Source organism: Elephantulus edwardii, unplaced genomic scaffold (assembly GCF_000299155.1).
Source record: "Elephantulus edwardii isolate Elephantulus edwardi_28Jun2011 unplaced genomic scaffold, EleEdw1.0 scaffold00296, whole genome shotgun sequence".
Taxonomy (NCBI): domain Eukaryota; kingdom Metazoa; phylum Chordata; class Mammalia; order Macroscelidea; family Macroscelididae; genus Elephantulus; species Elephantulus edwardii.
The window spans coordinates 68,135-83,378 of NW_006400046.1; the positions used below are offsets into that span (position 1 = coordinate 68,135).

At 41.9% G+C, this 15,244-nt stretch overlaps 1 pseudogene; it reads left to right on the plus strand.

The window, feature by feature from the left end:
• Window positions 1-1,720: 1,720 nt before the first annotated feature.
• On the plus strand, window positions 1,721-2,157 carry LOC102853306 (annotated as a pseudogene).
• Window positions 2,158-15,244: the final 13,087 nt, after the last annotated feature.

The following is a 15,244-nucleotide window of genomic DNA, read 5'->3' on the forward strand; positions in this document are numbered from 1 at the left end:
TCTAAGATACTCTGCTGCTGCTAAGAAAGTCCTATCCGATTGCAGGTTCAAAGTCAAAGACAGAACCTAGGGCCCACTGTGGAGATTCTGTCTCCATTCCTACACCTTCTGGAATGTCACCAGGACAAGCCTAAGAAATCGCTACCCTCTCTGTCTCCATTTTTCTTTCACAAAGTAGAGAAGAGAGAATGTAGTACACACTTATGCCCAGTCACCTTGACTCCCCCAGCCCAACTCACCATGACACCAGAGTTGAGAGGTCTCAGAAAGCGTCCTTCCTGAAACAGAAGACACATAATGGTAAAAGGAGAAAACTTTTAATTGTTAATGCAAGGCTCCACTTAATCAGTTTATCTTGCTGTCACAGTGTCATTTCACAATTTTTATTTTTAATTTATTTATTCTTTAAGTCACTGTTGTTGGTGTTGTTATGTGCCGTCGAGTCACTTGCGACTCATAGCGACCCTATGTACAACAGCCCTAAACTCAGCTCCTGGCCTAGTTTTCACAGCTGATATTGAGCTTCTCCAGCGGTTCTTTCCACAGATGTAATCTATCTGATTCCTATGCATACCTTCAGGTGAAATCCAGGTATATAACCTGCGTTTATGTCTCTTAAAAAATGTATTTGCTATGAATAAGTCATTGTGCAAAATTTGATCATTCTCTCTCCATCTCCATTTAAGTCACTAGCTCTTAATAACACATCCGTCAACAGGGCTGTGTGTTTTCACATTTTGTTTGTGTTCTGTGACGGTGTTTCATAGATAAAAATAAACTTACCTTGTAGTTGGTTTAAGAATGGCTTGTTGCCTTTCCTGTAAACTTTCATTAAAAAAAAAATTATTTAAAAATAAAAAGAAATCACAAAATAAAATTTTAGTTAAAAATAAATAAAAGTAAGAAAAATAAGATTTTCTTTCCAACGGGAATAGACCCTCCACAGAAGCAAGTATTATATTTAAGTTTTACTATTTCCTGGTTCATTAAATGCACAGTGCTGAAAAACCATCAACCAATCAAAACTCCCCAAGTATAATACAGTGGCTAATAGAAGCAGATTTGGGGAAAATCTGCTGTCAGGGACCTTTCCAGAGTGCTGAAAAGAAACGATGTCAGTCTATAGACTAAGATGCTCCTAATCCAGGCCATGGTGTTTGCAATTACTTGTTATTCAAAGACTGGACAATGACTAAGGATGACAGAAGACGAATCGATGCCTTCGAGTTGTGGTGCTGAAGAAGAGCCTTGAACATACCATGGACTGCCAAGAAAACAAATATGTCTGTCCTGGAGAGGGTGAATCCAAGTTTCTCCTTGCAGGCTACAATTCTGAAACTCCGTCTTACATACTTTGGACACACAGCCCAAAGAGAGAGACAGGTCCTTGGAGAAGGACATCATGCTAAAGGGTGGACGGACAGCAGAGGAGAGGAAGACCTCAGATGAGATGGACTGATAAACTGGAGCAACAGGGGTTGGTGTGTTGGAATAAGTGAGTCTGACTCAAGACAGGGCAGGGTTCAGAGGCACTGTACCTAGGGTTGCTATGAGTCACAGGTGATTCGACAGCACATAACAATGTAAGCAGTCATACATTACACACATAGGTTATAACAGATAAATTACAAGTAAAAAATGGATTAAAATGCCTGTCCATGATATAACAAAAATCACATTACCAGGTGTTAGTCATCTTTAAGAAACAACACTAATTCAAATGGCAAACCAGCTCACACAGCTCTACTAACTCGACTCTGGATCAGTTCTGTAGGGCCACTGGAATGTCACAACAATGTGGTCCTCCTGTCACTTTTAATAATATTCAGATAACAGCCAACAAATATCAAACAGCTTGTCCTACAGAAGAATATGCACAGGTTTTTTTCCAGTACTATTTGCATGAACAGCAAAAGACACAGATGTTTTGATTGATTCGTTATCTAGTGAAGAATCTGCAGCTGCTCTATAGACTGCCAGTTTGTATAAGTTAGAAGAAAGCCAGGAAGCTATGAAGCTGCTCCGTGTCTGCAGGATGTTGTTTAGAAAGGGGATATGCTTCGGGAAAAGATACAAAATGCACTTGGTGATACTCCACAATCACAGGTGAAGCCAAGAAATGGTACCCACAGCCAGGCTCTGCCAGGCTCACAATGACAGCACATCCCATCTGGCTAAGAAAAGAACTATTTCAGTGCAGCCTGAAAGTCTACTTCAGATTTTTATATAAACCTTAACAGCAGCCACAAAAAACGAGGAAGCACTACTGTTACCTTTTCTACCTATTTGTAAAAATCTTCTGTTATCTCTTCATAAAATAAACCGTGAAAATGGTAATTTAAAAAAAAAAAGAAGAGAAACAACACTAATTCTTTCTAAAAACGTAAGGCAGAGCCAAAAATTCTTGAAACAAATGCCTTACTTTTTAATTGAAATCTGTGCTTAATTTTCCTCAACAGTAAATCTTTATTTCAGTAGACTCCACTGTGAAAAGGAAAACCATCAAAAGATGCCCCACTGAATGAAACATAATGTACACTGACTTCGTAAGCAAACCAATATTTAAAAAAATATTAAAACTGTATGCGAGGAAACTGCCCTTCTTTCTCCCATGGTGCAGCTGGTGGCTTCAAACCATCTGCTTTGGGGCTAGCAGCTCAACTCCCTACACACTAGGCCACCAGAGCTCCCTAGACTTGTGACCATGCATGCACAATTGAGAAAACAGCTTTTATTAAGACATTCTTACTTCAATGGAAAGCGCTGGTGTCCAAAGTCAAAGAAGGTGTTGTTGCTGTGTACCACTGAATCCAAGCCAACTCATATCTGACCCTCAAGGGGATTTTCAAAGGCTGTATAATCTCACAGAAGAAGATGGTGTCCTTCCGCAGAGCAGCTGGTGGATTTGAACTATGTGCCTTCAGATCTGCAGCACAGCTCCTTATCATTAGGCCACCAGAGCTCCCCTCAAAGTCAAATAAAAAGTTTAAAGTTAAAAGCTATCCGGAAATTATGGGAAATTACACCAAATTAAACCAACTAAGCTTGCTGTCCACTCCAACTGATAGTAACCACATTTACAACAGCGCGAAACCGTCTGATCCCGCACCACTGCACAATCTCTGCTGTGCGTAAACCCACTGTCTCAGTCACTCTTGTTAATGCACCTCGTAGCTCTTCCTCCCTTCTGCTGACCCTCTAATCTACCAAGCATGATGTTCTTCTCCAGAGTCTGGCACCTATTCGCATGCTCAAAGTATGTGAAAGGAAGTCTCACCATCCCTGCTACTACAGAGCCCTCCGAAGATAAACTCTGCACTTCAGTATCGATTACACCTCAATATCAAAAAAGAAAAAATCTTGACAACTAGACCAATAAATAAACAGCAGCATAATGAACACAGAAAAGTCTGAACTGGTCAAAGATTTCATTTTACCTAGAACCATAACCAATACCCATCAAATGATGTACTGGACAAACCTGCTGTGGATGGCCTCTTTAAAAAGTGTTTACTTTAAAAACTGTGCCCTACAACAATGAATGAATGGAAATTCAAAGTCCCTATAAATTTTCATTAAAATTCATAGTAATAATTTTTTAAAAACTGTGCCCAACCCATCATATTTCAATTGTTTCAAATGCATGTGAAAGTTGGACAAAGAACAAAGACTGGAAGAATCGATGTCTTCTGATTGTGGTGTTGGCCAAGAATACGAAAAAAAAAAACAACCCAAATTCTGTCTTCAAAAATACTTGTCAGAGTCATTGGCTAGTGCTGTTCGACCCCCCTGACAAAGTATTTTTCCTAATAAATTTGTTTTTACTTGCATTAAGGGGGGGCAGGGGGGAATACCTACTGTCAGAAACTCATCCCTTGCCAGAGAATATGTTCAATTTTTTTTTCCTAATTCACTGTGAAGTCACTCAAATCACCTGGCACAAAATAAACACAAAACCTGACAATACGAAATAAAGGCTGATAAAAGGTTATCTGTATAAAGAAGGTAAGGGAGGGGAAAGGGGGCTGCGAGGAAAGACCCTCTTGCTGCCTTTTCCCTACAGCTGCTGAAGGGAAGGGCCGATGCCCGACCTTGGTAGATGCTTTTTATGCGCTACGAAGAGTCCAGTGTGATAAATTAGCAAAGAGGACTCCGACACACTTGGCAGCCTTTGCAATTCCATAGCTTCCTGCCTTCAACTTTTCATTTGCCCCGAGTGCGCTTTGGGGAGCCCATTTACAATAAGTTATCCAACAGATCTATGCACAGACCTGGACTGTGTTCCTGCGGATTTCCAATATCCCTTTAGAAAAGCTAATAGTCCAGTAGGCCTGGAAAGGAGGCTCCAGGGGAGCTGAAACGTAATGGGGAAAATACCAATAGGAGGGCCGCGCTGTGCGGGTCCCGCCCGAGCCTGCGACAACCCAGAAGAGAAAGCCACTGCTCTCAGGTGACTGTCCCCGGCCCTCTGACCCCTCCCTGCCCTCCCAAGGGGCCTGGCCGCACCTGCAAGCCGACTGGAGACACTCCCACAACAGCCTCTAAAGGAACCAGCACAACCACCGCCGACCAAGGCCGCCCCGCCCCGCCCACTTCCGCTTCCGGCCTCGGACCACCACGACTTCCGGTCTCGGACCACCGGGAGAGGAAGTGGTTTGGGTGCAAGATCACCAGATGGAGGGGCAGGCCGCGAAGGGGGCGGAGAACCCGAAGGCGGTGACCCCTTCTTCATTCAACATTGGCAGAGAAAGTCTAGTCTCCTTCCCTGAGGAAGGATGTCGGGCCCTGAGGTAGGGTCACATCAAGTTGGAAGTTGGGGGGACGAGATGACGTTTACGCCTGTGGGCATGGTTAGGGGCGGGGTTTGGGGCGGTGACTGGGCTGAGGGCGTGGCCAAGGCGGAGCCTCCCAGGCACGTCCTTGACTTCTCACTGTTTAAATATGCCTTTGGTTTTTACATGTTTAAGCATCTCCCTACAAAAGCATGCACACGCCTAAGAATTTCTTCTGCGGTTTTTATTCTCATCTCTTATAGGATTAAGATTATATCTCTTACTTCTATAAAGTGCTTTACTTGTTAAAAACAGCGAGAAAATACAACCAAGACAATACATAGACCTCAGCCATTTTACTTCTTAAAATTTGGGTATTTGTTGCATTATACAGGTATCAGCCTGTAGATGGGAGAAGTTCAAATGGAGAAGTTCGCATTTCATTCCTAAATTTTCGTCGCCTGTTATAACTAATAAATTCCTTAACGGTTTTAAAACTGAAACCTGTGTAAGAAGCCGCTCGGAGGAGGAAAACTTAAATATTCCCCAGTAAGAAACAGCGATAGAAAAGTGGTAAAACTACACTCTATCAAGGGCAGAAAATATGCAGTATTTGGCAAAGAACCACAGCCCTGTCCATTTCTGGCTGTCACAGCTTTCACTGTATATTAAAGCACCTCTTTATTTCCATAAATGCCTTGTAATAAATTGACTGCTGCTTACTAGATTCTAGCGTTACAAAGATAAATAAGATATAGCCCCTTCCCAAAGAGCAACACATAGTCTGGGAATGTGATTATTCTCCATTTGTTGTTAGAGTGTTGTTATCACAAGTGTTAGGTGCTATCAAGCATGACACAGGAAATGTATGAAAAAGATCTGAACCCTTTCCTTGTGTCTGAATCATGTCCCTGTCTAATGCACACAATCTTCTTACATACTCAAGCCCATTGCTGTAGTCTCTCTGTCAGTCCATCTGGTTGAGGGTCTTCCCCTCTCTTGCCAACACTCTACCTTTCCAACATGATGTTCTTCTCCAAGGAATAGCCCCTTCTTGCAGTATGTCCAAAGTATGTGAGACAAAGCTTTGCCATCTTTGCCCCCAAGGAGGGCTCTGGCTACACCTTCTCCAAGACACACTTGTTTGTCCTGGCCTTCCGTGGAATATTCAGTATTCTTTTCCAACACCACAGCTTAAAGGCATAAATTCTTCATCTGTCATCCTTAGTCATTGTCCACTTCTTAGATGCATAGCAAGTAATTGAAAAGACCTTGGCCTAAATCAGATGCACCTTAGTCCTCAAGCTGGCCTCATTGCTCCTCAATAATTTAGAGAAGTCCCTGACTGCAGAGTTTCCCAGGGCAATACGTCTCTTGATTTCCTGAATGCTGGTACCATGGATGTTGATTGTGGATTCAAGTAAAATGAAGTAATTGAGAGTGTTAGGAACCATGAAATCATAGCAACCCTGTGTACAAAAGAACAAAACACTGCCCAGTCTTGCATCATCCTCATTGTTGCTATGATTGAGCCTGTTATTGCAGCCACTCTTGTTAATCCATCTCCTGCAGATGCTCCCTCATTTTCACTGACCCTCTGTTCTACTCAGTTTGATGTCTTCCAGGGAATAGTACCTCCTGATTGCATGACTAAAGTACACAAGACATAGTCTCAGCATCTTTGCTTTGAAGGAGCATATTGACCAAACTTCTTCCAAGACAGGTTATTCTGTCAGTTCATGCTGTATTCTATATGCTTCACCAATACCACAATTCCAAGAGATCGAAAGAGCTTGTTCTTCACTCTTCGGTACATATGAGTGAAAATATTATGGCTTGAGTCAAGTGTGTCTTAGTCTTCAAGTGACATCTTTGCTTTTTAACACTTTAAAAAGTGTTAACTGCTGCTTCCATGGACATTGATTGTGTATGCAAATAAAAACTGTTGATAACGTCAGTATTTTCTCCATTTGTTGCAGTTTTGGGGCTGTGTTCTCTGGCAGAGCAAAACCAGAGAAAGATTTCTTTCAAGGAACTGTCTCATATGCTTGAAAAGACAAGTACCAAGTTCCTGGATAAGACCTCAGGAGAGAATCCTCAGGGAAAGCTGGCAAGTCCAAGGTCTACAGACAGAACTGCAGACTTCTGACTTTGGAGGCTGACAAGTTCAAAGTCGACAAGTAGAGCAGGCCACTACTGCAAGTCTAGAGATGATGGCTAGACCCAGGATCAGACAGAAAGGTAGCCATCTTTGCCAGAGAGCCTGTATATGTTTTCAGTACAGGCCACAGCTCTGAAGAAACATTGCCTTCATAAGATCAGGACTGATCATATCATTATATAAAAGCTTCTAATCCTGCTTTATTAATGTCACACATATTAGGCTTTAGAACACAGTGTGGTTACATTTCCCTCAGATTCATAGGGGTTTTAGAGGCCTGCTATTTCAGAAGCAGATGGCCTAGTCTATCTTAAACTAGGAGTTCATATGAAACCTGTCCACCATGGGTGACTTTTCTGGCACTTGACATACTGGCAGCATAGCTTCCAGCAACCACACAAGTTACCCTAGTACAGCAAACTGACAGACAAGTGTTATACTAATAAAAACAAAATTATAAACAAGCAAGCATATATACATTTCTAAGCTATAATTGTCAATATGCAGATCATTCCCCCAGTACAAAGAATTGACAGATAAGTGTACCTCTAACAGCAAATATGGCACACAAATACCATGGTGAAGGGCCCATGTGAGGTTCATGGCTGCTTGGCAGGTGGGGCCCCCAGGGGAATTCCAGAGCCTTCCAGCAGAGGCCCATAGATGGTAGGGTGGGGTAATGTCCCAGATGAGGACAATAGCTCAACTGGATCTCTAATGCCAGTGTTCCACACAAGTCTATCCAGAAAATTTGGAGGATAGCTGTCTGGCCAACTAAGTGGAAGAGATCCATATTTGTTCCCATTCCCAAGAAAGATGATTAAAAAAAAAAAGTGGGAATTACTGATAAATATCATTAATATCACAGATAAGCAAAATATTGCTAAAGATCATCCAAAACCAGAACAGTATGTTGACAGAAAACTACCAGAAGTTCAAGCTAGGTTTAGAAGAGGCACTGGCACTAAAGAGAGCAGTGTGGATGTCAGACGGGTCTTGGCTAAAAGAGAACAGCAGAAGAATGGCCATTTTTTACTTGGTGACTATGCAAAGACTGTATGGATCACAACAAATAGGGCTAACATTGAGAAGAATGAGAACTCCAGAACTCTTAATTGTGCTCATGCGAGACCTATACCTAGACCAAGAGGCTGTTGTGTAAACAGAGCAAGGGAACACTACATGGTTTAAAATTAAGAAAGATGTGCATCAGGATCATATCCTCCCTCCATACCTATTCAGTCAATATGCTGAGCAAATCATTTTAGAAGCTGGTCTTTATGAAGGGAAATTGTCAGTTATTTAATCTTATCTGGATCCCCAGCCAACATGCTTAATACCAGCAGTCAGGAGTTCAGGAGATGTATTGCACTGGGGATAGTCTGTAGTCAAGGACTTCTCCAAATTACGGAGAAGCAATGGTGTCAGCTTGAGGACTAAGGTGTGCCTGATTCAGGCTATGATCTTTTCAGTCACTTGCTATGTATTTGGCACTTGGACATAGAATAAGGTTGAATGAAGAAAAAATGATGCATTTGCTCTCTGGTGTTAGAGGAAAGTGCTGAATACCCCATGGACTGCCAAAATAACAGACATGTCTTGGAGAAAGTACAGTTAGAGTTCTTCTAGGAGGCAAGGATGACAAAACTTTGTCTCACACGTTTGGGGCATGTTGTTAGGAGATGCTGTTCCTTGGAGAAGGACATCACTCTTGGAAAGGTAGAAGGTCTGTAAAAGCAAGGAAAACTCTTGGAAAATTAGCAGCATGAGGATAGCCACAAAGGGAAACCATCCCCAACCACAGCATCCACCATGCAAAACCAATTCCTATGAGATCAGACATGTCCCCCACACCTCTTTTTACTCATCCCAACACCAATCTTACTGCTCTGCTGAGTCACACAGAACCATATTAGGGGAGTCAAAAGGCTACAGTTCAGGTTGGCAGCAGATAAAGTCACTGTGAAGCAGATATAGAGCACTTTTGAAATGTTCTCACAGGCACTTCAACCTTCAGCCTCACAGCTTTAGGCAAGTGTTAAAAAGCTGTTGGTCTTGCCAATTATGACTCTCCCACCAGCCCTCTAAAAAACTTAGCCAAATCTCTTAGCTCTGGTTCTATGGGGTGGTTGTGGTTGTTGTGTACCGTCATGTGGAAACTGACCCATACCTGACACTCGGGCAGGTTTTCAGAGGCAGTAAATCATACTGGAGGAAATTTCCTATCCTTCTGCAGAGCAGCTGATAGATTTGAACTGCATGCCTTTGGGATTGCTTCTGTTGGACAGCAGTCTCAAAGTCAGCCCCATCTCATGTCAGGTTTCTGTTTTTCTGCTTCTCTTGCTGCGGCTTTGCAAAATCTGCCTCTGAATCTGCTCAGTTTAGTGGCACAGCTAGCAATACCAGTGTGTATAGGCTAACACACCCTACTCACATACTCCCACATATCCATGTGGCAAAGTCTAATCCAGTGGCTAGGAAAGCCATTTTGAACAGTGAACCCTTTACACCACAGCCCTCAACCAGAGGATTAACGCAATGACTGTAGCAATGGACTCAAGTATGTCAGAAATTATGAAGATGGCACAGGATAGGACAGGGCTCAGATAGATCTGTTCAGAATCTAATAAAAGCAAAACATGTTGTTGTTCAGTGCCATCTAGTCAAGTATGACCCATAGCGACCCTATAACCAACAGATCCTATCCAACAACCCTGTCCTATCGTGTGCCTTCCTCACACTTTCTGACACACTAGAGCCCACTGTAGCAGTCACATTGTCAATCCACCTGGTCAGGGGTCTTCCTCTCCTTTGCCAACCCTCCACCTTTCCAGGCATCATGTCCCTCTCCAAAGAATAGCCTTTCTTAGCACATGCCCAAAGTATGTGAGGCAAAGCTTTACTGTTTTTGCCTCCAAAAAGCACTCTAACTTTACTTTCTCCAAGAAATATGTTTATTCTTTTGGCAGTCCATAGGATGTCACTACTCTTCTCCAACACCACAACTCAAATGCATCAGTTCTTCTTCTGTCACCCTTACTCATTATCCAGTTCTCAGATGAATAGCAAATGATCGGAAAGACCAAAGCCTGAATCAGATGCACCATTACTCCTCAATAATTTGTCCTGCTACAACATAATTAATTATATTGAGAATCGTGACCATGTTGACATACAATTTTAACCATCACATTTACAATCATGCTTATTGGTTCAATTGTGAGAATTTCTGTTTTCTTTATACTGAAATGAAAGCTTTAGCCTTTGATCTTTATCACTAGATGCTCTTAAGTCCTCTTCACTTTCAGCAAGGCAAGGTTGTGCCATCTAAACATTACAGGTGAAATGGATCTTCCTCCAATTCTGGTGTCCCATTCCTCTTCATATACTCCAGCATCTGGGATTAGTTCCTCAGCACACGAATTAGAAAATCTCCTGAAAGGATACAATACAACCCTGTCAAACACCTTTTCTGATTTTTAACCACAAAGCATCCTTTTGTTCTATTCAAAACACTACCACTTGGTCTATGTTTGAGTTCTTTCAATCAAAATAAAATAACAGGTCCTAAGGAATAAGAGGACGTTGTGGCATTGTTCAGTTGTTTATTTTCTCTTGGTGATACATAAAACAAGGATGTGCCTTAAAATTGGTGACTCTTGTGATTTGATGAATTAAGACCAGAAAGGAAGGAGATGCCTAAATTTACCTTGAGGTGGAGAACGGGCAGAGTGGAGTTGAACTCACAGAAGAATGACAGACGAAAGAATGCACACATGCAGGACTTGGCCAGGGCAGAGCTCTGAGAGGAATAGGGCAAAGATACCATATAGGTCATAATAGGTCAGAGACAAAGCAAGAGACTAGAATGAGCAGGCAGAATTAAGACACAGCAAGTGGGTTGGGGGCAGTGAGACAGCTTGAAGGAAAGGAAAATAGGCCAAATCAGGGTGGGTTTTATTCCCTTTACTGAGGGCATTGTACCTATTAGGTACCCATTAGACTCTGAAGCGTACGGTGACCTATCAGAAAGTTCTCCTAGTTGTAAAGTAAGTAGCAGACAGAATATAAGGACAAACACTTAACAGACTCCTGCAGCTATTCCAGGTTAGAGATATCTAAGGGACTGAAGTTAAGGTGTCCATAATCACACATTAATGGCTGAAACAGGATTTGAACCCAGACAGTCTGGCTCCACTCCAGGACTATAATCTGATATAGCCACCTGGGGCCTGACCACTAGGTGGCACAACTAGCCTCTTATCAATCTCTGCCTCCAACTGTTACCCAACCCAGAGGACCACTCAGAGAAAGCACAGGAAGCCCCACTGCACAGCTGTTGGAACTGCCCACCAAGCTGCAGCCTAGTATGAAAAGCCAAGGAAACCTCTTCTGTGAGACACATGGCTTTAGCAATCCATGGAGCCACGTAAATTCACCACCTCATGCCTCAACCAACCACCTTCACACTCTTATCTCAGCTGTCTTTAGCACTGACTACACTCGTCTCTTCTTCATCCAGTTTTTTTTCTTGGAGTCATCTGTCCTGAATTTTGCCATTATCATTACTATCGCCATCATCGTGGAGGTTCAGCTATGAGTTGGTTCCGACTCAGTGTACAACAACGTCACCATCATTATTATCGCCTCCCATCACAATTACAGTCACCACCAACATCACATCACTGCCATAACCCCTCATTGCCCCAGTTACTGTATCAATTCATCTCATCTAGTGTCTTCCTCTCCTGCACTGTCCCTCCACCATTCCAAGCATAATTTCCTTCTCCAAGGACTGGTCCCTCTTGGCAGCATGCCCAAAGTATGTGAGAAGGAGCTTCAAAAACCTTGCCTTCAAGGAGCAACTTAATTTCATCCTTTGCAGAGAACCTGTTTGTTCTCTTGGCTGTCCATAGTATGTTCAGTGCTCTTCACCACCACCACAACCCAAAGGCATCAATTCCTCTGTCATCCTTAGTCATTGTCTAGCTCTCTGATGCATAGCAAGTAATTGCAAGGACTATGGCCTGGACTATAGGTACACCATAGTCTCTAGACTGACATCGTTGCTCTTCAGCACTCTGTAGAGGTCTCTGCCAGCAGATTTTCCTAATGCAGTTTGTCTTTTGATATCCTGACTGCTGGTGCCAAGAGTGTTGGTAAATAAATTTGCATATCAATATGTACTGAAGTTTCAGCACTTCAGAACAGTTTCTCTAAAAGTGACTTCTGTACCCTCAAAAACTTGTTTCCTCTCATGTTTTCCTTTTCTGTAGCAAAGTAGAAAATGTCAGCTTTCAAAAACAAATCATACTTTACTACACTTCTGCTTAAAAATCCTTCCAAGGCTTCTTGTATTTAAGATAAAATGCCAACTTCTTACTATCATTTATGACATTTGACCACTCATCTGGCAGTTTATTGTACTTGGGTGGCTTGAATGCTGCTGTGAGAGCTATACCACTAGTAATTAAAATACCACTTGGATCATCCATGGTGGACAGGTTTCAACAGAGCTTCCAGACTAAAATATAGACAAAGGATCTACTTGTGAAAAAATTGGCCATTGAAAGTGTTATAAATAGAAGCAGAATGTTGTATAATATAGTGCCTGAAGATGAGTGCCTCAGATTGGAAAAAACTGATAGCCATCTAGTTAGAACTAACTGACTCATAGCTGAGCCTCCAGCAGGTATTCAGAAGCTGTAAATCACAAAAGAAGTTTTCTGTCTTTCTCGTGCAAAATGGATTCAAACTTTCCACCTTGACAGTGCAACTTCCTACTGATTATGAAAAGTTTCAGGAAGTACCGTATAAACAAGAGCAAATAATAATAATAATAAAGGATGAAATTCAAGCCACATTGAAGGTATTATCATAAAATAAGTCCCCAGGAATTTTTGGGATACCAATTGACATGTTAGAACTAACAGATGCATCTCTGGATGTACTCACCTGTTTATACCAAGAAATTTAGAGGACAGCTATCTGGTAAACTAACTAGAAGAGATCCATATTTGTTGCCATTCCCAAGAAAGAGGATCCAACAGAATGTGGAAATTATCGAACAATGTCATTAAAACCACATATAAGCAAAATACTGCTGAAGATCATTCAAAACTGGCTAGAACAGTGCATAGATAGGGAACTGTCAGAAATTAAAGCAGGATTTAAAGGAGGTGATGGCACCAGAGATATTATTATTAATGTCAAATGTATCCTGACTAAAAGTAAAGAATACCAGAAGAATGTCTATTTGTGCTTTATTGACAATGCAAAGGCTTTTGATTGTGAATCACAACAAATTTTGGCTAACAGTGAGAATAATGGGAATCCCAGAGCACTTAATTGTACTCATACAAAACCTATACCTAGACCAAGAGGCTGTTGTGCGAACAGAGCAAGGGGACAGTTGTTGTTGTTGTTGTTGTTGTTGTTGTTATGTACCGTCAAGTTGCTTGTGACTCATAGCAACCTTATATACAACAGCTCTGACCTCTGCTCTATCTTGAGCCAATTTCATTATCTCCAACAAACCTACACCATTACCTCAGTTCACGGGGTCAATTCATCTTATCCAGGGTCTTCCTCTCTTGTGCTGCCCCTCCACCCTTCCAAGCATGATGTCCTTCTCCAAGGACTATTCCCTCCTAGCAACATGCCCAGAGTAAGTGAGACAGAGTTTCAAAATCTTTGCTTCAAAGGAGCAGCCTTCTTTCACTCTCTCCAGGACAGATCTGTTGCTCTTCTCCAGCACCACAACTCAAAGGCATCAATACTTCTTCAGTCACCCTGGTTTAAAATTAAGGGAGTGCATCAGGGTTTTATCCTTTCTCTATACCTATTCAGTCTGTATACTAAGCACATAATTTAAAAAGCTGGATTCTTTGAGGAAGAATGTGGCATCAGGGTGCAAGGAAGACTCATCAATAACCTGTGTTACACAGATGTCACAACCTTGCTTGCAGAAAGTGAAGAGGACTTGAGACATTTGCTTCAGAAGATCAAGGACTGCAACCTTTGATATGGACTGCATCTCAGCATCAAGAAAACAAAGGTCCTCACTACAGGACTAATAGTCAGCATTATGAGAGATGGAGAAAAGATTGAAGCTGTCAATGATTTCATCTTCCTTGTATTGACAATCAACATTGTTGGTACCAGTAGTCAGGAAATCAGGGGACATATTGCATTGGGCAATTCTGCTATCAGGGTCCTCTCTAGCGTTCTGAAGAGCAAAGATGTCAGTTGAAAGGCTAATTTGGCCCATTGTCTTCTCAAACACCTGCTATGCATTAGAGAGCTGGACAAAAAATAGGATAACAGAAGCATTATTGATGCCTTTGAATTGTGGTGCTGGAGAAGAGTACTGAATATCCCATGGACTGCCAAGAGAACAAACAGACATGTATTGGAGAGAGTACAGCTGAGTGCTCCTTGGAGCCAAAGATGGCAAAACTTTGTCTTTCATACTTTGGCGCATGTAGCTAGGTGTAGCCATTCACTGGAGAGGAACATTATTCCTGGAAATACTGAGCATCAGTAAAAGATGAAAAGGCCCCAAATGAGGTGGATTGACATGGTGACTTCAGCAATGGGCTTGAGGGTTATGGAGATGGTGAGGAAGCCACAGGATAGGGCATGGTTCAGGATGGCTGTTCATAGTGTCGCTATGAGTGGTACTTAACAGCACATAACCATGACAACAGTGCCGCCAGAACTCCCATCATACATTGGAAGGAATTCAGAATACAACTGAGGAAGAGTTCCCTCCTCAAAATATCATTGACATTTGACAGGTATGGACTAAAACTTTCTGGAACTTCATTTGCTGATGTGGTATGACTTGAAATGAGAGCATAGAGGTGCAAACATCCCTTCTTAATCAGAATATGGAATACATTAATCTAAGCAAATTGGAAGTTGTCAGGAATTAAATGGAGTGCATAAAGATGAATATCCTAGAGGGAGCTCTGGTGGCCTCGTGGTAAGAAGCTGCACTGAAATTCCAAAGGCACATAGTTCAAATCTACCAGCTGTTCAGCAGGAGATGTATGGTCGGTCTCCTGCCAAACGATTTACTGCCTCTGAAAACTCGCTGTGAGTTTAGGAGGATCAACTTTGAGTTCGTTAAGACTCAACAGCACAACAACAAGCCATTGATCAAGCTGAAATGTGCTGATACTGGCCATTTTGAACAGGATGAATACATAGTCTGCTATGACTGGAATGATAAATATAAGAATAATTATCTTCCATTCACTGTCAAAAAAGAACATTTCAAGATGTTTGCTGAAGTACAGTACTGTCA